Here is a 22,739-nt window from a genome sequence, read left to right on the forward strand (position 1 = left end):
TAGTGGAGAGTATTCTGACTAGTTGCATGACTTGTATGGAGGCTCCAATTCACAGGATTGCAAGAGGCTACCGAGGGTTGTCGATCAAACCAGCTCCACTCCAACCATCAAGGACATCTTCAAAAGTAAGTGTCTCAAGAAGGTGGCACCCATCATGAAGGACCCTTACCAGCCACAACATGCGGTCTTCTCTTTCACTATTATCATCAGGGAAAGGTGCAGGCGCCTAAAGATCCAAACTTAATGATTCAGAGACAGCTTCTTACCCTTTACCAACAGATTTCTGAAACGACCATGAACATTATTCCTTTCTTGCACTATCCATTTCATAACTTATAGTCATTTTGACCCTTTGCACTGTACTGCTACTACAAACCAACAAAGTTCACGTCAGGTCAGTGATAATAAGTCTGATCCTGATACGAAGACACAAAGGTCCCTAAGAACATTAACCTTATACAATCTCACCATTAAAATAATTCACAGTGAATGACCTCACATTTTCCTACATTATAGACCATCTGTCACATTCTTGCCCAGTTACTTGTCCTGTCTAGATAAAGGTCCCTAGGAACGTTAACCTTATACATCTCACCATTAAAATAATTCACAGTGAATGACTTCACATTGTCCTACACTACAGACCATCTGTCACATTCTTGCCCAGTTACTTGTCCTGTCTAGATTAATTTTAAACCTTTTTGCATTAGTCTCAAAATTCTAACACCCACCTCCCGTTAGTGATTCCTTCCCTCTTCATTGTTTTCCTTTACTTGCAGGAGAACCTACCTGCCAGGTTCTGACTTGCACTGACCAGGCATCTGTGAGCTCAGGCAACAGCTGCTGCTTGTGAATACATAATTTCTAAAAGCAAGAATGGTTAAATTTCATGATTCTTTGGTGATCTCACTGTGCTAGAACATAGCACCCATCTTGGCCCACAAATATGGGTGAAATCCAATTTGTAAGTAAGAATACTATATTAAAAAAGCTGGATATTCATGATAGAAAAACAAAATAGATCAAGCAATAAGCACCATGTAATTAATTTTGAAAGAATCTAACTGAATAAGAAGTGACAATATGAACAACCCAAAACAATTGACCTGGTTGATCTCTTTTCGAATTAGATAAATATTTGAGAAAATTGAGTGTTCATTTTGTATGCAAAACAATGCACTTTGTTTGAAATGTAAATGTAAAAAAAAGTGAAATCCTCAATTTTCATTAATGTCCACAAGTTTCATTGTGGGAACTACTATGCACTTGATTTATGAAGCATGGGGGATCTAAAACATACAACAGCATCTAATGGCACCCATAGCTTTCAAAAGGGAAATGGTGGCTTGTGCAGTCCAGACTCCTCACACAGCAGATACATTGGTGATTCTAGTACCTTGAGCAGTCATCTGTGAGTTTATCCCATGCTGTCAGTGAAACAGGACTTAGCTAGGTACCTTTAAAAAGACTCAATTACCTAGATTTTCTCTATCTTCTGTCTCTCACACCTCCTATGTATGTAAATGACCTAAACACTCCCAAGTTTATTACAATCTACCCAACATCATCTGAAGCAACTACATCATCTACTCTCCGCCCCTCCATGATTCTGAGCAGCCTAGCCTTGATCTCAAACCCTTACTATTTTTTAGCCAGAAGCTTCAAGTCAATGGCTTTAATCCAACCCTTCACAGATATAACGTGATCTGAGTGATTGTCAGCAGAGGGGAAGGCAAAAGGCAGCCAGAGCGAAGTATCCAGTGGCCATTCCCCTCAATAATAAGTACAGTGCCTACAGAAAGTATTCACCCCCTTCCCCCCCACTCCGGAAGTTTTTATGTTTCATTGTTTGACAACATTGAGTCACAGTGGATTTAATCTGGCTTTTTTGACACTGATTAGCAGAAAAAGACTCTTGTGTCAAAGTGAAAACAGATCTCTACAAAGTGATCTAAATTAATTACAAATATAAAACAAAATAACTGATTGCACAAGTTTTTACCCTCTTCAAGTCAGTATTTAGTAGATTCACCTTTGGCAGGAATTACAGTCTTGAGCCTGTGGATAGGTCTCTAACAGCTTTGCACATCTGGACACTGCAATTTTCCCCCATTCTTCTTTATAAAACTGCTCACACTCTGCCAGATTGCATGGGGATAGTGAGTGACAATTTTTTTCAAGTTCAGCCATAAATTCTCAATTGGATTAAGGTCTGGACTCTTGACTTGACCACCCAAGAACATTAATTTCGTTGTTTTTAAGCCACTCCTGTGTAGCTTTGGCTTTATGCTGGGGTCATTGTCTTGCTGGAATACAAATCTTCTCCCAAGTCACAGTTCTCTTGCAGACTGCATCAGGTTTTCTTCCAGGATTTCCCTGTATTTTGCTGCATTCATTTTACCCTCTACCTTCACAAGCCTTCAAGGGCCTGCTGCAGTGAAGCATCCCCATAGCATGATGCACCCAGCACCATCGGGGTGGGGATGGTGTGTTTCTGATGACATGCGGTACTTGATTTATGCCAAACAAAGCTCAATTTTGGTTTCATCAGACCATAGAACTTTCTAGCTGATTTCAGAGTCTTCCACATACTTCTTGGCAAACTAGCCAAGATTTCATTTGTTTTTTTTTCCAACAGTGGCTTTCTCTTCACCATTCTCCCATAAAGCTGCAACTGGTGAAGCATTTGGGCAATACTTACTGTATGTGCAATCTCTCCCATCTCAGCCAGTGAAGCTAGTAACTGCTCTAGAGTTGTCATACCATTCCTGGTGGCCTCCCTCACTAGTCCCCTTCTTGCATGGTCACTCAGTTTTTGAGGATGGCCTACTCTAGGCAGATTTACAGAATTCCACACCCCATTCCCATTCTGATATGTCTATCCATGGCCTCTTCTACTGTCAAAATGAAGCCACACTCAGGTTGGAGGAACACCACCTTATATTCCGTCTGGATGGCCTCCAACCTGATGGCATGAACATCAACTTCTCTAACTTCTGTTAATGCCTCACCTCCCCTTCGTACCCCATCCCTTATTTATTTAATTTATTTATTTATTTTCAGTTTTCTCCCTCTGTCCCTCTCACTATAACTCCTTGCCCATCCTCTGGGTCCCACCCCCCCTTCTTTCTCCCTACCATCCCATGATCCTCTCCTTTCTCCAGCCTCATATCCCTTTTGCCAATCAACTTTCCAGCTCTTAGCTCCATCCCTCCCTCTCCCGCCTTCTCCTATCATTTCAGATCTCTCCCCCCCCCCCAAATCTCTTACTGTCTCTTCTTTCAGTTAGTCCTGACAGAGGGTCTCCGCCCGAAACGTCGACTGTACCTCTTCCTATAGATGCTGCCTGGCCTGCTGCGTTTACCAGCATTTTTTGTGTGTTTTGCTTGAATTTCCAGCATCTGCAGATTTCCTGGTGTTTGAGGTTTACAGCTGTGTTACATTCTTTCCATCAGAATCAAAATCAGATTTATTATCATCGGCATGTGTCGTGAAATTTGTTATACTTAGCAGTAGCAATATAATGCAGTACATAATATAAAAGATTAAGCAAAAAACAGTACATGTATATTGGAGATTAAAAATCATGCAAAACAGAAATAATATCTTCTGAAAAAATGAGGTAGTGTTCAGGGGTTCGATGTCTATTTAGGAATTGGATGGCAGAGAGGAAGAAACTGTTCATGAATCGCTGAGTGTGTGCCTTCAGGGTTCTGTCCCTCCTACTTGATGGTAACAATGAGAGAACAGCATGTCCTGGATGCTGGGGGTCCTTAATAATGGATGCTGCCTTTCTGAGACATCATTCCTGGAAGATGTCCTGGGTACTTTGTAGGCTAGTACCCAAGTTGAAGCCAACTAAACTTACAACTGATCTGCAGCTTCTTTCGATCCTGTGCAGTAGCAACCCCGCCCCCATACCAGACAGTGATGCAGCCTGTCAGAATGCTCTCCACAGTACATCTATAGAAATTTGAGTGCTTTTGTTGACATACCAAATCTCTTCAAACTCCTAATGAAGCATAGTCGCTGTCTTGTCTTCTTTATAGCTGCATTGATATGTTGGGACCAGGTTAGGTCCTCAGAGATCTTGACACCCAGGAACTTGAAGCTGCTCACTCTCTCCACTTCTGATCCCTCTATGAGGATTGGTATGTGTTCCTTCGTCTTACCCTTCCTGAAATCCACATTCAACTCTTTCAGTGCAAGATTATTGCTGTGACACCACTCCACTAATTGGTATATCTTGCTTCTGTGCATGCTGTCATCTCCATCTGAGATAATAGTTAGTAAATTTATAGATGGTATTTGAGTTATGCCTAGCCACACAGTCATGGGTATAAAAAGAGTAGAGCAGTGGGTCAAGTGCACACCCCTGAGGTGCACCAGTGTTGGTAGTCAGTGAGGAGGAGATATTATCTGCACAGATTGGTTTTCCAGTTAGGAAGTTGAGGATCCAATTGCAGAGGGAGGTACAGAAGCCAAGGTTCTGTATCTCCTCAATCAGGACTGTGGGAAAGACGGGGTTAAATGTTGAGCTATAGTCGATGAACAGCATCCTGACATTGGTATTTGTATTGTCCAGGTGGTCTAAGGCCATGCGAAGAGCCACTAAGATTGCATCTGCCGTTCACCCATTGAGGTGAAAGGCAAATAGCAGAGGGTCCAGGTCCTTGCTGAGGCAGGAGTTCAGTTTAGTCACGACCAACCTCTCAAAGCATTTCATCACTGTAGATGCAAGTGCTACTGGACGATATTCATGAAGGTAGCTCACATTATTCTTCTTGGGCACTGTTATAATTGTTGCCAATATGAAGCTGTGTCATATTCTTTCCATTTCTTGATGATTGACTTAACTGTATTCCAAGGGATATTCAGTGACTTGGAAATTTCTTGTCCTGACTTGAGCTTTTCAATAACCTTTTCATGGAGTAGCTTGGGAGTGTTCTTTTGTCCTGGTGGTTTTTGCCAGGGTACTGATTCACCAGCAGTTGGACCTTCCAGATACAGCTGTATTTTTTCAACAAACAATTGAAATTGAAACAATTTTGAGTTTCAGCCCGAAACGTCGACTGTACCTTTTTTCCCCATAGATGCTGTCTGGCCTGCTGAGTTCCTCCAGCATTGTGCGTGTGTTGCTCTAATTTCCAACATCTGCAAATTTTCTCTTGTTTGTGAATTGAATCATCTTGGGGGGAAGGGTTTCAGATTTCCGGATCATTGGGATCCGGGGAAAGTATGACCAGTGAAAAAAGGACAGGTTACACCTGAACCCATGAGGGACCAATATCCTTGTGGGCAGGTTTGCTAGAACTGTTGGGGAGAGTTTGAATTAATTTGGCAGGGGGACAGGATCTGGAGCAATCGGGTTGCAGATGTGGAAGTTGGTATACAAGTAGATGCAGTGTATAGTGAGACAGAGGAAGGACAGGCAGATGACAGGGCAAAATTGCAGTCAGTGGGATGAGTTGAAGTGTAACACAGTGGACAAAAATCAAAAAGGGTGATGAATACAGGACTGAAGGTGATATATTTGAATACACTCAATACAGAATAAGGTTGATCTTGTGGCACAATTAGATTGGCAGGTATGAAGTTGTGGGCATCAGAGTTGTGGCTGAAAGATTATAGTTAGGAGCTTAATATCCAAAAATACACATTGCATCAAAAGGACAGGAATGTAGACATAGGGGTCGGATGGCTCTGTCGGTAAAAAATGAAACCAAATCCTTAGAAATAGGTGACAAGGGATCCAAAGATGTAGAACCCTTGTGGGTAAAGAAACTGCAAGGGTGAAAAGACTGATGGTAGTTACAGGCCTCCAAATAATAAACAAATTACAAAGTGAGATAGAAAATCCATGCAAAAAGAGGAATGTTAAGATATGGGGATTTCAATATGCAGGCAGACTGGGAAAATCAGACTGGTGCTAGATCCCAAGAGAGGGAATTTGTAAAACGCCTACGAGATGGCTTTTTAGAGCAGCTTATGGTTAAGCCCACTGGGGAAAGACATTTCTGGAGTGGGTATCGTGTACTGAACCAGATTTGATTGGGGAGCTTAAAGGAACCCTTAGAAGGCAGTGATCATAATAAGATAAACTGCAGGGTGAATTCTAAGATGGATAAGAAAGTCAGAGTAATCAGTACTACAGTGGAGTAAAAGAAATTACAGAGTCATGAGGAGGTGCTAGCCAAAATAGATTGGAAGGGGACAGGATACTGCATATCCCAAGGATAAAGTGATATTCTGAAGGGTGGTTGAGGCAACCATGACTGACAAGTCAAAGAGAGCATTAAAGTAAATGAGCTGGCATGTAATATACAGTAGCAAACTAAGTGAGAAAATAGAGGATTGGGAAGATTATAATAAACAGAAGGCAATTAAAAAAGCCATAAGGAGAGAAAAGATGAAATATGAAGGTAATCTAACTAATAATATAAATGAGAATACCAAAAGATTTTTCGAATATATAATAAATAAAGGAAAGGTGAGAGTGGATATCGGACTACTGGAAAATGATGCTGAAGAGGTAGCAATGGGAGACAAAGAAATATAGCAGATGAACTTAATAAATATATTGCATCAGTCTTCACTGTGAAAGACACCAACAGTATGCCAGAAGTTCGCGATGTCAGAGACATAAGTGTAGTTGCTATTACTAAGAAGAAGGTGCTTCAGGGCTGAAAGATCTAAAAGATCTATCTTCAGACTTTTCAGCTCTTAAAGCATCTTCTCCTTAATAATAATCACCTGGGCCAGATAGACCATAACCAGGGTACTGATAGAGGTAACTGAAGCAACTGCGGAGATATTAGTTATGATCTTTCAAGAAGCACTAGATTCTGCAGGACTGGAAAATTGCAAATGTACTCCATTCTTTAAGAGGGAGGTAAGCAAAAGTGAGAAAATTATAGGCCAGTAAACCTGACTTCAGTGGTTGCGAAGATGTTTGGGTCCATTGTTCAAGGATGAGGTTTCAGGGTACTTGGAGGAACATAATAAAATGTTTTCCTTAAGGTGAGATCTTGCTTGACAAATCTGTGGGAATTCTTTGAAATAACAGGTAAGATAGACAAAGGAGAGAGTCAGTGGATGTTGTTCACTTGGATTTTCAGAAGGCCCTCAACAAGATGCCACATATTGAGTCTGCTAACAAAATAAGAGCCTATTGTATTAGAGGAAAGATTCTAGTATGGATGGAAGATAGGCTGATTGGCAGGAGACAAAGAGTGGGAATAAAGGGAACCTTTTCTGGTTGACTGCCAGTGACTAGTGGTGTGGCACAGGAGTTGGTGTTGGGACTGCTTCTTTTCATGTTATATGTCACTGATTTGGATGACAGATTAATGGCTTTGTGGCCAAGTTTGCAGACAATACAAAGATAGGTGGAAGAGCAGGTAGTATTGAGGAAGCAGGGAGTCTGCATAAGGACAGACAGTTTGGGAGAATGGGCAAACAAGTGGCAGATGAAATATAGTGTAAGGAAGTGTATGCTCATGCACTTTAGTAGAAGAAATAAATATTTTCTAAATAGGGAGAAAACTCAAAAGTCAGAGGTACAAAGGAACTTGGGAGTCCTGTGTAAGATTCCCTAAAGGTTAACTTGCAGGTTAAATTGGTAGTGAGAAAGGCAAATGCAATGTTAGCATCCATTTCAAGAGGACTAGAATATAAGAGCAAGGATATAATGCTAAGTATTTTAAATCATGAGACAAACCACACTTAAAATATTGTGAGCAGTTTTGGGCTCTATATCTAAGAGAGTATCCAGAGGTGGTTCATGAGAATGATTCCGGGAATGAAAGGGTTAACAACGAGGAAGAGATTGTTGGCTCTTGGAGTATACCTGATGGACCAAATAGCCTAATTCTGCTCTTGTGTATCGTGGTCTTATCTCTGCTAGGAGAGAAAAAAAATCCATGTCTTTTGCAAGGTTAATTCAATAGCACTTAATTTTCCAGCAAAAATCCTACAAACAGAAACTGTTAGCCACTTCACAGCCAATACTTAAAACACCTTTACAATATTAATGCCAATGAGGCTGTTGGTCAGGGTCAACCAGCGAGACCGATGCAGTTTGGTAATAGCAGCATCGCAGGAGTTGCCAGTCAGTGTTGATCTCAACGTAGAACTGCCTTAGGGACTCCAGCTCTGGATTTTTCCTTGAGCTTACTCCCAATGCCTTCCCCATGACAATGCAGTGGAGGTTTCATATCAGAGTTTTCCTTCTCCTAGATGAGCTTTCAACCACGGCTGGCGAACTCCATCTGCATGAAGGATTGGTTTTAAGGTGCTAGTAACCTGCTTTTGCCCCTTCTCCTGTCATTAGAAAGAGTTCTGCCAGGCTCAGTAGCGAAGCTACACGTGAAAGCCGAGAGCTGGGCTTGGTTGTCAGAGGCTATGTGAGACACATACCACTGGGAGCATTTAATAGGTGGTGGGGATAAGTTCCCACTATCACACTCCTCCCCCGCCCCCCCCCCCGGCACCGGGCTATAACAAGCTTAAGGAACTAATAATGCTAACAATTCAGAGAGAATATATGATGTTCTTTTATTCATGTGTCTCCAACATGTTGTTGGTCTTTCCATGTTTTCTGCTTCGCTTTCTCCTGTCCCTTACCATCTCTCAACAAATATAAAAATTTCCTTTTTCAGTCAACTTGTTCCAATGTTGTTGCTCCGAAATATATTCATGGAAGTGTTTACAGAATGTTCATGTAATTGAAGTCTGATGAACTATATAAATGCTTATCACTGTGGGATGAACTTTCAAATAAACATCGTGCCTCTTGGTTAACACCCTTTAATCTATTTCCCTGCTGTCTGTCTCTACATTTCTGTCCAATTGTTTAATCTGTTTTCAAATAAGAGGCATTGTTAACTTACAAGCTTCAATCAAAACAGTTGAAAACAACAGGTCAGATACAGGGATCATTCTCCTCCCCACCCCCACTAAGCTAAATATAAACAATAATTAACAACTGTTCCTTACTGACAACAATTAGGTATTTTTCAAACTCCTACATATGCTGGCAATTAGGAAACTTTAAAATCCTATAGATGCCAGTGAACCAGAGAACAGAAAATAGAACAGTGCAGCAGAGGAATATGCACTTTGGCCCACAATGTCTGGAGTGAACACAATACTGAATTAAACTAAATCCCTTCTGTCCACAAATGATCTATAACACTACATTACCTGCATATTCATGTGTCTATAAGAGCTTCTTAAACACCAATATCATATCCGCTCCCACCACGAGCAGCCCACTCCAGGCACCTACCATTCTCAAATGTATCTTTATGGAGGAGGAAGTGCTTTAATTGGGCTTAATGGTGGATGCAGACAGCCTACAATAGTCAAGGAAAAGGCTGAGATGTTACTAAAGAGGCAAGAGATTAGCTTTGTCACATATACATCAAAACAAAGCAAAATGTGTTGTTTGTGTCAATGACCAGAGTCCAACGATGTGCTTTTAGCACATTGACTTTCATAAACCAAAATATGACTAAAGGAGATAGGATGTAATGTTCAAGTTGTCTGAGACATTAGTGAGATCTAATATGGAGTACTGGGTGCTGTTTTGGTCACCTACCTACTGGAAAGATGAAAATAACTTTGAAATAGTACTGAAAAAATTCACAAGGATATTGTCAGGTCTGGAAGACCTAAGCTACAAGGAAAGATTGAATAAGTTAGGACTTTATTCCTTGGAATGTAGAAGACAGGAGATTTGATAGAGGTATACAAAATTATGAGGGGTATAGAAAGGGTAAATGCAAACGGGCTCTTCCACCGAGGTTGGGTGGGAATACAACGAGAAGTCATGGTTAAGAGTAAAAGGTAAAAAGTTTAAGGAAAAAATGAGGGGGAACTTTTTCAGAGGGTCGTGAGAGTGAGGAATGAGCAGCCAGTGGAAGTGGTGCATTCAAGCTCGATTTCAATGTTTAAGAGAAGTTTGGATAGGAACTTGGAGGAGTATGGAGGGGTACAGTCCCAGTGCAGGTTGATGGGAATAGGCAATTAAAATGAGTCAGTATGGGCTAGATGGGCCAAAGGTCCTGTTTCTATGCTGTACTTTTCTATGACTCTGTGACTGGGGACAGCCTACAAGTATCACCATACTGTGGCACCAACACAGCATGCCCACAACATACTAATCCATATGACTTTAGAATAAGGAGGAAGCTGGAATACCATAGGGAAACCCACACGATCATGGGGAGAACATACAAATTCCCTACAGACAGCAGTGGGAATTGAACCCTGATCATCTGTGCAGGGAAGTGTTAGGCTAGCTGCTATGAAAACCCAAGAGTATGACTGAACTTCAATCTTCTTTAGGTATAGTCAAATGAATGCTAATACTTAACAGACTGTACAATGGCATTGAAACCTTCTGCAGTACATACTGAATACAAAGGTCTGTAAGTACAGTGAGAAATTAGGTAAGGTAACAAAACATCATCAATCGATACCAAGGGAAGCAGAAATTCAGTTACATAGAGCACCAGAGTTTGCGTGCTGCTTTGCTGCTCCTTTTCAAAGAAGATTTTAATCTGTTGGTAACAATTCAAAAAAATGCTTACCAAAGTCAAAATCAAATTCATGTCAAATCCACAGGTACATGTAAACACTGGTGCAAAGAAGAACTTGCTTGCAGCAGTATCATAGGCACAAATCATCATATAAGCAGCATTCATAACTAAAGCATTCATTCAGCATAAATTGTACACAATTTTTCAAAAATCACAGAATTTGAACAAAAGAAGTCCGTTTCAGTACAAAATGGGCAGAGTGGCCAGTGTTACTCAATGGTCGTGATTAGGTTTGTGCTGGACAGTTCAAGAACTGAATTGCTGAAGGGAAGTAGCAGTTCTTGAAACTGATGGTGTGAGATTCCAGGCCTGATAGAGGCCACAGAAGATGACATGGCCTATCGGTAGTGAAGCAGGTGCCCACGATATACTGGGCCGTGTCCACTATTCTCTGTAGCTTCTTCCTGCACATTCACTTTGCTATACAAGACCAAGAGTCAACAAGTCAGGATTAACAAAATAAGCTGGTTCTCAAATGAAGGAAGGTTCACAGGTTAGTAGTTTACAAAAACAATAGGGGTATTAATTGAAGCATCGAAAATCTTGAGGGTTTTTTTTATAAACAGCATGAATGTGGACAGAATTTTTCTTCTTGCAGAAAAATTTCAAACTAGGGTTTACTGCCGCTACTACTGTGTGGTAACCGGAATCTCCGGAGCTGAAGGCCTCGAAATCCTTGGCTTTGCGTGTTTCAGCAGCTGGAGAGAGGTCGAAGGCGCTCAGCAGAGGATGCCGCTCGGGAAGCTGTATCGGAGAGGCTGGTCGGAAGCTCGGAATTTTCGGATGGATGGACTCAGTAGGGACTTTGAGATTTTTATTTTTACTGTGCCCATGGTCTGTTCTTCATCAAATTATAGTATCGTTTTGCACTGCTGTAACTATATGTTGTAATTATGTGGTTCTGTCAGTGTTAGTCTTTGGTTTGTCCTGTCTTCTGTGATATCACTCCGGAGAAACATTGTATCATTTCTTAATGCATGTACGCATTTCTAAATGACAATAAAAGAGGACTGAGTGTTCTCATAATATAAACTGTTCAAGATGAGATGTGAAGACATTTCTTCTTTGGAATTCTACTCCAAAAGATGGTAGAAACAGAATATGTTTCAAGAGAAACATAGAAAAAAATAATAAAAATTTACAGTGATAGAAAGGAATGCAGAACTGAGATTACAATTAGACCAGTCATGATAGTGGCTTTGTAACTTAACTGCCTGCACTGCACTTCCCTACAAATGTAAAGCTTTTAATCTGGATTGTTGTTGTTTTCCCTTGCACTAATGTGATAAATACTCTGCATGGATGATATGTAAAACAATTTTTCGCTGTACTTAGGTACATGTGATACTAATAATAAACCAAACCATTTTATTAAATGGTAGAGCAGGCTTAAGTGGAAAGTGGATTAATCCTGCTCCTGACGAAGGGTCTCGGCCTGAAACGTCGACTGCGCCTCTTCCTATAGATGCTGCTTGGCCTGCTGTGCTCACCAGCAACTTTGATGTATGTTGTTTGTTGTAATCCTGCTCCTATTGTGTATACTTGTATCTTCCTTGTGGTTAAAGACCAAACACTAGCACTAACAAAGCAGGGCAAGAACTATGCTGAGATGGTGATGGTAGTACTAGTAAATGGACTGGCTTCACTAATTTCTGTTGGAAAGATCATGCACATTGGTCATTGACCACAAACCCTTGTTCTTGGATGCAGGCCTACAATTTCTACAGTAGTGACAAAGAATGCCAAAAAGGGCTGTTTTTCTCTCTCAATATGATATAGATATAGGACATCCAAACTAATGCTACACTGGTTGAATTGTAGAGATTGCCTGTAGAAAATGCTGGCTGCCACCAAAATAGGAAGCACAATGTACAATATAGCCTACAAGTAAATATCAGGTTATTGTCCTGTTACAATATCAGCAATAGGCAAATAACATAGAATTACTTAACATTGATATAACAATGAGCATACTAAGTGTAGTTGCACAGATTTGAACATGTGTCTGGCTGAGATTAAAAAAAGTGGATTATTAACTGCCTGTTGGTCCTCATAGATAAGAATCTTGAAGCAATAACCAAATAGGCTTCCACTTGGTTTAATGCAAATTCCAAGATCAACACAAATTACGCCAATGCAGTTACCACAGTCAACAAGAATTCAAAGATCCGTTAATCGGTTAAATCTGTAGATTTCGTAAATATTGTTGAACTCGTTCAACCATATTTTCTTTCAGACATTCGCAGTACAATAAAATGAAATTGGGGTCTCCAACGATATTTTCAATCACGTGTATGATTTTTGCGGAGTCTGAAATTATCCCGCGTCAGTTCCTCCGAAAGGATTTGCCAGTACTTGTATTGTTCTCTATTAAATATTTAACATAATTTTAGCAATGTATTTTAAAATGAATGCAAGATAATGCCCACAAATGATTAGAAATGTTGCCCCTCTATCCTATCCATGGGGTTTCTCCGAGGATCGGCGTGCAAGAAAAGTTACCAAAGCTAAACGAAAAGCATTGACCGGGGTAAATGTTCTGTGGCTGATAAGTTATTAACTAAGCTCATATCCTATCAGCTCTTATAAATATGCCAAAATTCTACGCAGTGCATTTGCAAAATGTCGTCAGCAATCCCCATCACTTAAGTGTAAATGCAAACGAGTCACTTTAAATTGCGAATTATAAACATATTTGATACTAAAATAATTATATAAATTAGATAGAGATTGTTGAATTTGTTGAATTCAAAATCAAGCATACACTCGAACGCATTATCTTTTACGAAAAATAGGTTGATAGTCTCTCTAACTCCGTGTTCATACTCACAGTTGCCTCTGTAATTGTTGCTCGGAAACTGTCTGGAACTAGTGACTGGGGATCCCCAAAACTAAATCCTTCTGGACAAACTCATAACCAAGCTGTAGAACTTCAAGAACACCATATTTGCTCAATTTTCATAAATTATTTTCGAAGAGAAAATGTATCCGAATAACAATCATTTCAACAATCCTCCCCTACCCCGCGTCTCGTACAGTCACAATATTTAATATTTTATTTTGAAATTTCGTTAAAAATAAATGGCTTTTTTTTTGTTCGTGAACATCTTCACAACCAGCGGAATAAAAATTCATTGACCCGAGCCGGACGATGAAAATTTCTCAGAAATTATTGTACTGAACTGCGTTCGTTTTTTCTGCACGACGTTGCACTTGCGGGCACACACACACACACACCAGCAGATATTGTTTCGGAGGGGAGCTAGGCTGGATCAACACCAAACTGCGATAAACAAGGTTAACTTAGAGCTGGACCATAGTCTCCCCCTTCGCCTTTTGTTTTGTTATTCCAGGTAAAGCACTCAGAAATAACTTCTGGCTTCATGCACCTTGCTCTACATTTCTCCCACTTTCGGAACCGGTCTGTAAAGTGCATTTAACTTGCGATAATTTGCAGATACTGGTGTCCTTAATTATTTAATGCAACTATATACGAGAAGAATACCTGAATTCATCGTTCTTTTCTAAATCAACAGGATACAGCTCTGTCCACTTGTGGCGCCCTTTACCGATAATAAAACTGTACCAGCCACTGACGCACTGTTTATAATAGTTTAACTGCGATGTAAAGTCAACAACGGACCGTTATTATTCCGCAAACTATTCGTTCGAACCACCAACAAAATCTGCTAAACACCAATTACCGCTGCCGAACGCGTTTCAGTTCGATACAACCATCGAATGGGAATAATTCTCACAAAAGCACCCCTCTCAAATTCCACACAAACTCGCTGAAGACGAAATGCATTAAAATGCCAACATGCACAATCTAACAGCATTTAAAAATAATTAAAACGGATATCGTCCAATATTTTGTTCGTTGCGACTACATGTAAAACACAGTAACGACAACCTGAGGATGACCACTTACTTGGTATTCTAAAGCCGCATCGTGATGGTTGTGCCCACAGAGGAAAAAAAAATAACCATTCGGTGTTTTACATTTTGACAGCAACTATCTGCCCAAGAAATGCACTTCAGCAACCGTCTATTCTCTGTTCCTCACGGCTTAAAACGCATCTCTTCTTTCAGTAACTCCTTATTGTCGATATAAATCGGGAAGTGAGGCTCCGATCCCAAATCAAAACGACGCGAGAAATTTTTCATTGGTATCATCAGACTGTTCAACGTTGAGCAATAACAGCGCTTTATAATTCCCCCCCCCACCAAAAAAAAGCAAATCAAACCAAATCAGCGTGCGGGGGGAGCGGTTTCCCCACTTGCTTCTTCAGTACTCTGGTCGAAGAATAGACAGACAGACGGGCGGGGGCAATCACAGAAGGCGAGGCTGCAGCGGGAAGAGAAAACCCACGCTGGAAATGGACGAAAGCGTCGAAATGCTGAGCACCCCCCCCGACACCCCCGACACCCCCGCGCTGCTCTCGGACTGACTGCACTGGAGCGGCGGTCGCCTTCCTCCGGCAGCCGGCGCACTTCCCGCCAGCCCGGCGCCCCGCCCGCACTGCGCACGTGTCCCGACAGCAGCCGCCCGCGCCCGTGTCCGTGGCCTCCGGGCAGCGCCGGGAGTGGCGTGTTATCCCGCCCAAAGTGCCGTCGAGGACGCGGCAGATCCGGCAATGATCAGGCGAGGAATTAGTTCGTTCAGTCCGTGTATTTTTTTTATATAAAGAAAAAAGTTTCAGCAAACAAAGGGGACAGGGTTCAGAAACTACAATCTAATCAGGCAACGCTTTTTTTACGTCAACGGGCTTAACATATGTTCTGGGCAGATTAAGCTAAATGTACAATGAAGTGGCGGTTCCACGTGGTAGCCGTTTCTGAGATTGGGCTCCATTGATATAACATATAAAAGGTGCCAAACACCTTTTCTATTCAGAGAAGGTGGCCGAGGGCGAATTGGTATCACAATAAACCAGAATTAATAGGCTTCTTGCAATTTGGTCATTGCATTTCGAGAAACCGAAGGCAGATAGATTGCGTGATCACTTCGCAGGACGCCTGCCTTCGACCAGCAAGAGTGGCCCTCAGCTTCCAATCGTATTCTCACCTTAATTCTCTGTTTCACACTCAAAATCGTTCCCCTCTAATGTCTCCTACGCTATCCCATTGTAAACTGGAGGAATATTACCTCATCTACCCAGCCACACTGCAGCTCCAGAGACTCGATATGGGTATTGGGCACGTCAGATAACTTCCACTTCTCTCTCTACGCTGCTCTTGCTAGATATTTCAGTTTCAAATTGTTTATTTTCCCTACTGTCTCTAAATGTCACAATTTAATTGTCACCTCGACTTTGGTCTGCACCTTATCACAGACAACTCCTCTTATGCTCTCCACTCTACCACTTTATCACAGACAACTCCTCTTATGCTCTCCACTCTACCTTTCTGCACCTAAACACATGCTTATTTTCTCACTTTTTCAGTACCGATGAAAGGTAATTGACCTGAAACATTGACTTTTCTCTGCGTTTGCTCTATGTGCTCATTTGCCAAGTTGTTATTTTTCTGCTTTGGAATTCCAGTCTCTTAACAGTTTTTTTTGTAAAAAGTTAATCTGCACTTAGAAAATGTGGACAAATAACTGAAACTCCTTGAAGGCCTGTCAGGCATAAATCATATTTGTTGAACTTAATTGATTTTTTTGAACTACTGGAGAAGGTTAATGAGAATAATATGATAGATGCTGCCTGTATATACATTGAACTAGTGTTTGATAATATGCCTCATAACAGATTAGTGAGCAGAATTAAAACAGAAAAAGATGAGAGAATGATAGAATGGATACAAAATTATTTAATGAAAAGAAGAATCACAGTAGTGATGAGGGGCTGTTCTTTCAGAAGAAAGGAAAATTCTGCATTAGTGTTCCTCTCACAATTTTAGGAACAAGCACTTCACTTATCTTTCCATTTTAATTAAACATAGAATTGAATTGAATTGACTTTATTTCTTACATCCTTCATATACATGAGAAGTAAAACATTTCATGTTACGTCTCTGTCTAAATGTGCAATGCACAATCATGGTAATATATATTAATTTATAATAAATAGAACAGTAAGTATAACATAGAAATACACTCAGATCAGTGTGAGTTAATCAGTCTAATGGCCTGGTAGAAGAAGCTGTCCCAGAGCCTGTTGGTCCTGGCTTTTATGCTGTGGTACCGTTTCCCTGATGGTAGCAGCTGGAATAGATTGTGGTTGTGGTGACTCGGGTCCCCAACGATCCTTCGGACCCTTTTCTCACACCTGTCTTAGTAAGTGTCCTGAACAGTGGGAAGTTCACAACTACAGATGCACTGGGCTGTCCACACCACTCTGTGCAGAATCCTGCGATTAAGGGAAATACAGTTCCCATACTAGGCAGTGATGCAGCCAGTCAGGATGCTCTCAATTGTACCCCTGTAGAAAGTTCTTAGGATTTGGGGGCCCATACCAAACTTCTTCAACCGTCTGAGGTGAAAGAGGCACTTCTGTGCTTTTTTCACTACACAGCTGATGTGTACAGACCACCTGAGGTCCTCGGTGATGAGGATGCCGAGGAACTTGAAGCTGTTTACCCTCTCAACCCCAGATCCATTGATGTCAATAGGGGTTAGCCTGTCTCCATTCCTCTTGTAATCCACAACCAGCTCCTTTGTTTTTGTGACATTGAGGGAGAGGTTGACATTGACATAGAAAGAGATCCATTGAGTTTATGCTAGTTCTCAGAGCTATCTCATTCTTCCACTTCCTCTGGTGAAGAGTAAACCTGCAACCTCGAGGACAGTGAGAAAATGGTTGGAGGAGGCTTATGAGGCACTCCAGAGTTGTTTTGAGGTGACAGACTGGCAGGCACTCTGTGAGCCAAATGGAGAGGATATTGATGGGCTCACAGAGTGCATCACTGATTACATCAACTTCTGTGTGGACTGCAATGTTCCGACAAGAACTGTCCTTTGTTATTCAAATAACAAGTCATGGGTAACAAAGGACATTAAGGACATCCTGAACACTAAAAAGAGGGCGTTTAGAGATGGAAATAGGGAGGAGCTGAGGGCAATACAGAGGGACCTGAAAGCCAGAATCAGGGAGGCTAAAGACAGGTACAGGAGAAAGCTTGAGTGGAAACTCCAGCAGAACAACATGAGAGAGGTCTGGAGGGGGATGAGGTCCATCACTGAGTTCCAGCAAACTAGCAACAGAGGAGCTGAAGGCAGTGTGGACAGGGCCAACGAACTTAACCTGTTCTTTAACAGATTTGACATTGTGGCCCCTGCCCATCCCCCACATGAGTCATCTGTTGTCGGCCCCCAACCAACACATATTCCACTCTCCCCTCCTACCCCTCCTCACAGTCCCCCACCCTGCTCTCATGACTATACCCCTCCCCCACACGAAACCACCACGGTGGGTTTCACGGCTGAACAGGTGAGAAGACAGCTGAAACGTCTCAACCCAAGCAAGACTGCAGGCCCGGATGGTGTCAGTACCAGGGTGCTCAAAGCCTGTGCCCCTCAGCTATGTGGAGTACTTCGCCATGTCTTCAACCTGAGCCTGAGGCTCCGGAGGGTTCCTGTGCTGTGGAAGATGTCCTGCCTCGTCCCTGTGCCGAAGACGCCATGCCCCAGCGGCCTCAATGACTACAGACCGGTGGCATTGACCTCCCACATCATGAAGACCCTGGAGAGACTTGTTCTGGAGCTGCTCCGGCCTATGATCAGGCCACATTTAGATCCCCTCCAGTTCGCCTACCAGCCCCGACTAGGAGTTGAGGATGCCATCGTCTTCCTGCTGAACTGTGTCTACGCCCACCTGGACAAGCCAGCGAGCACTGTGAGGGTCATGTTTTTTGACTTCTCCAGTGCATTCAGCACCATCTGCCCTGCTCTGCTGGGGGAGAAGCTGACAGCGATGCAGGTGGATGCTTTCCTGGTGTCATGGATTCTTGATTACCTGACTGGCAGACCACAGTACGTGTGCTTGCAACACTGTGGGTCCGACAGAGTGATCAGCAGCACTGGGGCTCCACAGTGGACTGTCTTGTCTCCCTTTCTCTTCACCATTTACACCTCGGACTTCAACTACTGCACAGATTCTTGTCATCTTCAGAAGTTTTCTGATGACTCTGCCATAGTTGGATGCATCAGCAAGGGAGATGAGGCTGAGTACAGGGCTACGGTAGGAAACTTTGTCGCATGGTGTGAGCAGAATTATCTGCAGCTTAATGTGAAAAAGACTAAGGAGCTGGTGGTAGACCTGAGGAGAGCTAAGGTACCAGTGACCCCTGTTTCCATCCAGGGGGTCAGTGTAGACATGGTGGAGATTACAAATACCTGAGGATACGAATTGACGATAAACTGGACTGGTCAAAGAGCACTGAAGCTGTCTACAAGAAGGGACAGAGCCATCTCTATTTCCTGAGGAGACTGAGGTCCTTTAACATCTGCTGGACGATGCTGAGGATGTTCTACGAGTCTGTAGTGGCCAGTGCTGTCATGTTTGCTGTTGTGTGCTGGGGCAGCAGGCTGAGGGTAGCAGACACCAATAGAATCAACAAAATCATTCGTAAGGCCAGTGATGTTGTGGGGATGGAACTGGACTCTCTGACGGTGGTGTCTGAAAAGAGGATGCTGTCCAAGTTGCATGCCATCTTGGACAATGTCTCCCATCCACTACATAATGTACTGGTTGGGCACAGGACTACATTCAGCCAGAGACTCATTCCACCGAGATGCAACACAGAGCGTCATAGGATGTCATTCCTGCCTGTGGCCATCAAACGTTACAACTCCTCCCTTGGAAGGTCAGACACCCTGAGCCAATAGGCTGGTCCTGGACTTATTTCCTGGCATAATTTACATATTACTATTAAACTATTTATGGTTTTATTACTATTTATTATTTATAGTGCAACTGTAACGAAAACCAATTTCCCCTGGGATCATTAAAGTATGACTATGACTATGACTATTTCCTTATAAATGCTTCACTTACATTACTGTACAAAAGTGTTAGGCACATATTTATATATAGAGTGCCTAATTCCTTTGCACAGTATGTAAATTGGTTAAAATAGGAAGGTGGTTTTATAATTACTCATGTTAAGTATAACAATGTATTCCCAATAACTTTGTACTATTATTATGTTATGTTTATATTTTATGAAACTAATAATAAAGAGCTTGAATGCTATAGATGTTAAAGTAGTGGAACTTGCTGATGCAGATTCACATACCTTAACAATGGATTTGAAGGATTTAGCAGACATTATATAGTGGTACCTCTTTTAGTGCTTTCAAATGTCTGTAGTCTCCAAAGCCTACTGTCAGGAGGGAGAGAATCACTGCTGCTCATAGTTTGCTATATTCAAGATTTTCTGAGTCTTTAAGCTCTTTTTCTCAAACATTATTGTGAATTTCATCATCGATGCTTGCATTGCTGAGAAGTGCTCCCAAGGAATAGAAGGTGGTATATGTTTTCCAGGGCTCACTGTGGACTTTATTTTTAGGAAATGGGAATGACTTGGTAGTAGCCATTTGATTTACAGATGTTAGTATTATTAACAGAAGAAATTCTGTAGATGCTGGAGATGCTGAAAAAAGCAACACACACAAAATGCTGGAGGAACTCAGCCTGTCACGCAACATCCATGAAAATGAACTAACAGTTGAAGTTTCAGGCTAGGATCCTTCTTGAGGACTGGAAAGGAAAAGGAAGATGCTAGAATAAAAAGCTGCGGAGAGGGGAAGGAAGGCAGCTAGAAGGTGATAGGTGAAGCCAGGTGGGAGGGAGAGGTAAAGGCCTGGAGTGGAATGAATCTAATAGGAGAGGAAAGTGAATCACAGGGGAAAGGGGAGGTGATGGGTAGGTGAGAAGAGGTAAGAGGACAGAATGGGGAATAGAAGAAGAGGGGAGGGGAGAGATTTTTTTTACTGGAAGGAGAAATCGATATTCATGCCATCAGGTTGGAGGCTACCCAGACAGAATGTAAGGTGTTTGCTCCTCCAACCTGAGCATGGCATCATTGTGGCACAAGAGGAGGCCATGGACTGACATGTTGGAATCGAATGGGAATCGGAATTAAAATGTTTGGCCACCAGGAAGTCCTGCTTTAGGTGGATGGAGTGGAGGTGCCTGACGAGTAGTCTCCCAGTTTAGGACAGGTCTCACCAGTGTAGAGGAGTCCACATCAGGAGCACCGGATACAATAGATGACTTCAGCAGATTCACAGATGAGGTGTTACCTCACTAGGAAGGACTATTTGGGGCCCTGAATGGAGGTAAGGGAGGAGGTAAACGGACAGGTGTAGCACTTTGGCTGCTTGCAGGGATAAATGTCGGGAGGAAGATTAGTATGGGGGGGGTGGAATAAGTGTCAGGAGGGAGATTAGGATAAAGAATCACGGTGGGTGTGATCCCTGTGGAAAGTGGAGAGTCGGGGCAGGAAGGTAAAGATATGTCTGGTGGTAAGAATCCTTTGGAGATGGCAGAAGTTGTGGAAAATAATGTGTTGGTTGCAGAGGCTCATGGGATGGTAGGAAAGGACAAGAGGAACTTGTCACTGTTATCACTATCACTGTTAAGGCAGCGAGAAGATGAGGTGAGCAAGGATGTCCAGGAAACGGAGGAGATGTAGGTGAGGGCAGCAACAGTGGTGGAGGAAGGGAAACCCCAATCTTTGAAGAAGGAGGACATCTCTGATGTCCTGGAAAGTAAAGCCTCATCCTGGGAACAGATATGGCTGAGACAAAGGACAATATTTTTATAGGAGACAGGGCAGAAAGAGGTATAGTCAAGATAGCAGTGAGAATTGGTGGATTTATAAAAGCTGTTGGTCAACAGTCATGCACATATGTGACCAAGAGAAGACTATTGGAATTGAGCACCAATAACAGCACTGACTCTTCATTTATCTGGTTTAGGCACTTGCATTCTTAAATCCTAGGTATAGAGAGGATTTTCTGCTGCTATAAATGCTTTAAGAAAAACATGCTGTTTAACAACAGATTCTCCCTAATTTAAAATAATACTACATCTAAAGCTAAGAAGTGAAGGTACGGATTGTTAAAGAAGCCATGCCTTAGGAAGGTGTCAATCTTTGAGTGAAGCACACGAACTGAGCATCCAGAAGTGAGCAAGACAAAGGAAAACAGCTATTCGAGGAGCATTATAATTGAAAATCAATTGATTCTGATGAGGGGTTTTGAAGAATCCTGAAGCATTAACTCTGCTTTTCTTTCTACCAGCTTAGTATTTCCAACATTTTCTTCTTTTGTTGTGGGATCACATCTTATTTATCATCTCACCATTTCCTTTTGTGCTGGTAACAGGCTCTTATCTCTAATAGCATTTCTGGTTGGTAGATGCAAGGCACTAAGTGAATTAATGAATGAATGAACCTCAGACCTCAATCCCTTTATTACCACCCATTCCTTTCTACCACTAGTCTCCCCCAAAATTTGGCTGAAATGTCACCATCATTTTGACCGTTCAACATGCCTTTTGCTATCTACCAGTCACAATGGCAAAAGATGATGTGAATTTTGAGATTGAATAAAAGGCAATTAGAACTGGAATCAGATCTTGTTTTTGGGCTCTAAAATTAGGTGTAATCCTAATTCTTATAAAAAGATTAACAGGAAATTCAGTTAATTGCAAGATATTTGGCCTATCCAAGTCACTGTATATGATTACTGTATATGCCTTACCCTAAATTTTCAAGACAAAAGTCAACTACAAGAGCACCCTCTTCCTAACTTATATATTTCACCATATATCTATCATTGGCCTCTAGAGGGAGATACCTGGCTGTGTCCAGGGAAGTGGCATTTGCATCTCTTTGATACAAGTATTAGTATAAAATTGGTGCAAACATATGAAGTATCAAAAATTTATCTGCAAGAGATTTGTCAACATTTGTTCGGTCCTTGTTTCAATTGTACACGAGACGCAAAGAAAAATGTCCCAGTTACTTCAATTGTTCCCTCTGATTATTTCAGTGTAATTATATTTCTAGCAAATTTATAACTCGTAAGTTGCCATCTGTAACCAGAAAACAGCAGAATTGTTTTGTATCAAGAGAAATGTCATAGCACTAATTTGAAAACATTGAGTCATTCGTGGCTGA

At 41.8% G+C, this 22,739-nt stretch overlaps 1 protein-coding gene across 2 annotated transcripts in view; it reads right to left on the bottom strand.

Moving 5' to 3' along the window:
* The window catches only part of trpc4b (transient receptor potential cation channel, subfamily C, member 4b), a 93,015-nt gene extending 77,899 nt beyond the window's left edge, over window positions 1-15,116 (bottom strand). The window contains exon 1 of one of the 2 annotated variants that reach the window (XM_063052908.1): window positions 15,057-15,116. The gene's annotated coding sequence lies outside the window, so the exon portion shown is untranslated. Of the gene's footprint in view, window positions 1-14,535; window positions 14,910-15,056 lie in introns of those variants that run through there. The other variant, XM_063052907.1, reaches the window with a different exon arrangement.
* Between the last annotated feature and the right edge of the window lie 7,623 nt (window positions 15,117-22,739).

This window comes from Mobula hypostoma, chromosome 7 (assembly GCF_963921235.1).
Source record: "Mobula hypostoma chromosome 7, sMobHyp1.1, whole genome shotgun sequence".
Taxonomy (NCBI): domain Eukaryota; kingdom Metazoa; phylum Chordata; class Chondrichthyes; order Myliobatiformes; family Myliobatidae; genus Mobula; species Mobula hypostoma.